Source organism: Macrobrachium nipponense, chromosome 42 (assembly GCF_015104395.2).
Source record: "Macrobrachium nipponense isolate FS-2020 chromosome 42, ASM1510439v2, whole genome shotgun sequence".
Classification (NCBI taxonomy): domain Eukaryota; kingdom Metazoa; phylum Arthropoda; class Malacostraca; order Decapoda; family Palaemonidae; genus Macrobrachium; species Macrobrachium nipponense.
This window is the reverse complement of record NC_061103.1, coordinates 28,817,162-28,821,146: the sequence shown is the minus strand read 5'-3', so window position 1 is coordinate 28,821,146 and position 3,985 is coordinate 28,817,162. Positions and strand designations below refer to the sequence as shown.

General features: G+C 34.9%; 1 long non-coding RNA gene across 1 annotated transcript; it reads left to right on the top strand.

Moving 5' to 3' along the window:
- The first annotated feature begins 346 nt into the window (after positions 1-346).
- LOC135213425 (uncharacterized) lies at positions 347-983 on the top strand. The gene is made up of 3 exons (XR_010314118.1): positions 347-477; positions 619-794; positions 920-983. It is a non-coding gene; the product is annotated as an uncharacterized LOC135213425 (long non-coding RNA).
- Positions 984-3,985: the final 3,002 nt, after the last annotated feature.

The following is a 3,985-nucleotide window of genomic DNA, read 5'->3' as shown; positions in this document are numbered from 1 at the left end:
TCTGTTTGATTGGTGGTTTGTAATACACAAATGACCTGTTTCTGAACTCTGGGCAAAGTGTATTAATCTTTAACTTGCATGACCAGATGCTTAAAATGGCTGCTTTACTGGGTCCTTACCAGTTTTAAATAGTAATTTTGATTTGATATATGTATTTTTCTACATGGCTGAGAGATTTTGATTCTCTAGCCTATGGTTAATTACTGGCTTGTACAGCTTTGTAAAATTGACTAAAACTAATTTGCAAAAAAAGTGTAAGGGTTCTGTGATGGCATGGTATTGGTATTGCATAGTTAGTTTTGCTTAGAGAATTTTTTTTTTAAGAATTTTATTTCTGCAAACAGTGCGTGTTAATGGAGAAGAATTCACAGTTCCGGAAGTGGGGGTGCATCCTGTAGAGTCTTCATCTGGTGAACATCCTGTTCTTGCCTGGCGCACTGGTCAGTGTGTGTCTTGCAAGGCTCCTCAAAAATTGCTGTTAGTATCCATTGTACCATATGTAAAGTATATTTTAGTATTTTTTCTTTAATATTGCTTTGTTAATTGCAGATACTAATCAATGAATAAGTCTTAAGGTTTTTTAATGAACTGATTTTGATTTAAGTTTATCATTTTCAGATCCTTCATTGTCAGCACAGGATTGATATATGGGCATATCCTAATCATGCAGAGAAAGAACACAGAGGGTCTTTGTGGGCACTTTGACTTTCATGTCAACAATGATTTCCACGGCTCGTAATAGGACTGTATTTCCTCTGCAGTACAGACCTTTTGCATATCCACATTCCTGGCTGGTAAGAATATCTCTTAAATTAAACTAGGAATAATATCTTTAACATGAACCAGTAAATTTTTAAATTTCCGAATAAATTAACTATTATCCAGATTACATTAACTAATGAGTTTGTTTAATTTCCAGACTGATATCCAAAGTAAGCGGTTTTGTGGCAATCTTTGCCCTACATGTGCTCAAGAAGCAACGGGTAAGAAAAGCAAATTAGAGTTAAGTACTGAATTAAACTTTTCTTAAATTTAATCTTCATATCTTTATGTAAATTTGGAATTTGTTTTTACAGGCAAAACTTGTGTGGAGCTCGAGAATTTGAGTTGAACCAATACAGGACTTCTTGTTTAGAAGCTCTTCAGGATGTAATTAGCAATATACCAAACCTACGAATCTATGTTGGTAAGTATTTTGTCAGATGTTACTTGGCTAATCTTTGAGAGATTAAGATTAGGTTTTATGATTGTATCAATCTGGTAAAAATATTTGTTTGATTAGTTTTCATTAATTAGCTAGGTCAGGAAAGTGGCCCGAATTGTTATATCATGCATATTGGGTGCACTTGTGTAATTTTTGCACATCTTAATAGCTGTGTTGAACTGGCCAAATTGAGTGAGTGAGTTTGCTCCACTTGGCTTGCATTTAGTCGGCGGGAGAGGCTATTCCCTCTTGAGGCGAGGTATTCGCGCACAGGTATACCTGTTTTGTCTCCCTGTCTGCTTTTAAACTTCTTTTGAAATAGTGTGAGACAGTTTGTGGGCAGTCCGTCCACTACTGAACTAATGTAATTGCCTAAAGTTCTTTTGACCGTTGACGGGTTAATCACACGTGTGGACTGGTAACCAACAATTGCATGATGGTTGATGCTGTATTTTCCCTGGGAAGGATCTCTGCTGCTCTGACCAGAATATGAATAATCTATTTACATATAGGACTAATTATGTAAATTTTAGATACTGCAGTGCTATTTGTAGACTATTTGAAAGTCCAGATCATAAGTAATTTCCATGTGAAGTAATTTCCATAGTGGAAGTAGGCTTCACTGTCCATTTCAAAGATAACTAGAACCAACCCCCTGGTATAATTTAAGCAACCTTCATTAATATTGTATGAAAATAGATATCTTTAATAGCAATATTTAAACCATACTCTTACCTCTTGCTGCTTTTATACTTTGAATGATTTGCTGCAGCAGCTAGCTATGTAGCCCCATCTCCTTGTCACAGCAGAGTTTGCATCTCTAATATATAGCAGTGTTGCAAAGATGAAGGCTAGGTGAGAAATCAGGGCAAAGACCTCTAGTAGACTGTCTTGACTGACTGCTTTGCTCTGTGGAGACACTTCCGTCGAACGGTTGTGGGTGGACTGACAGGGAATATGAGCTTGGGTGGTGGTGGAAGGAAAGGCTGGGAAGTAAGTTACCATTACAGTGTGGTAGCTTAACTAGTTTTATTGCCAGAGTTTGTTTAATCCTTGATGAAAGTTTGGGAAAGAAGAATTAAGAAATGTTCTTGGTAGTTACCCAAGGTCTTTCACTTCGGTCCTTCTGATTAGCTTAACAGATTTTGCAGAGACTATACAACTAGGCCATAGCTGTGAAACTAAAGTGAAGAATTTAGTTTCTAATAAACTACTAGATAGGCATCAATCCTATTTGGCAAGTTTAGTGTCATTCCTGGTAGTTCAAGGTGTTTACCAAATACTTTTGGCTTCCTGAAGATTCATGCACTAGGTTTTACTTGATACCCTAAGGCATTAAGGCCATTGCTGAGATATGTTTTAAAAACTAAAGCATCTCTTTTAATGTTCAAATTTAATAGTAAGGCAAGGCTACTCTGATCATGGGACAGTTCATTTTTGGTTATTAAATGTGTTGGTTCATTTTTGGTTAATGTACTAAGACTTGACATTGCAGGTGATTGGAATTTTAATGAAAACTTAGTTTCAAATTTTAAATTGTGGGATGTGGGGAGTGCACAAAGAATACCTCACTTTTTTGCTAAATTTACTGCTGCTAAATTTATAACCACATCCTTGGGTAGTTACGATATCAAGCATTCTTATACTGAAAATGTCCTATCCAAGTAGCTAGGAAAATTTCTTAATCATTGTCAGCAAGTCTTGTTTATCATTGAATACTGTATATTGTATGCTGTTGATAAATTTAGGACACTGGTTAAGCCAGGTGGTGGGAATGGTAAGGTCACATCAGTAATAGCTTCAAATTGATTTTTTTGCAACTTTGATGAGAGTAATTGTTTCATAACCTGTCTGAGGATGTTCTTAGCAGGCAACATAGAGGCTTAAAGTAGTTCGAAATTAAGTTTTAATCGGTTGGATATGAAGTTTGCTGAATGCATGTGGATATTATTTAAAAAATCTAGGAATAGTGGTGGGTGAAGATGGAAAAATTTGAAATTTTTAGGGGTATTTCCAGAGGTTACATAGTAACTTTTAACATTAATGGTTTGTGCCTTCCAAATATCTTAAGTTTCAGCCAATGTATCTCTTTTAGCAGTTATTACACTAGTAATATTTTTTTTTGTATGCAGCGTAGTCTATTGCATAGGAAATTTTAATTTTATATTGTTTAGTGTGAAATTTAATTTAGCTGCTTGATAAGTTTTGTAACTTAATTATAAAAGTGGGGAAATTTTATTTATTTATTTATTTTTTTTAAGAACCTCTTGGTTAGGTTGTATAGTACTACTATACTGTTTTAAGTTTTAAAGAATTTCTAAGTAAGGTTGATAAGCTTATTTTTATTTGATAGGAATGTTACTGTTCTTGGTATGTTTTTAATTTGTCTTGCTTATACTTGATATATTTAATGGAGCATTGTCACATTAATTTATTTTCAGAAACCTGCACATTTGACATAGTATGATGTATCAGAAGGAGAAGGTGATCTGTCTGTGAAGGAATGGCTGAGAGAGCTTAGAAAGAATGCAGCTATTTCCAGACAACTACTAAAAGTGTGTGGAGTGAGTTTGATTTCTGGCTTGCACATGGTAGACTTGATATGTTGTTAACTAAACTAAGATGTAGGAATTTTAAAGTACATCCTTGCTATATATAAGCCTAATATTTGTCCTTGAGGTCTAGTTCAGCAAGTTTGTCTACCGAAAAAATGTCTGCTGCTCCTATGCTATTTAGACATGCAGGTTTTTATTAATCGCTTGATTGAGAACCACTTTGGCA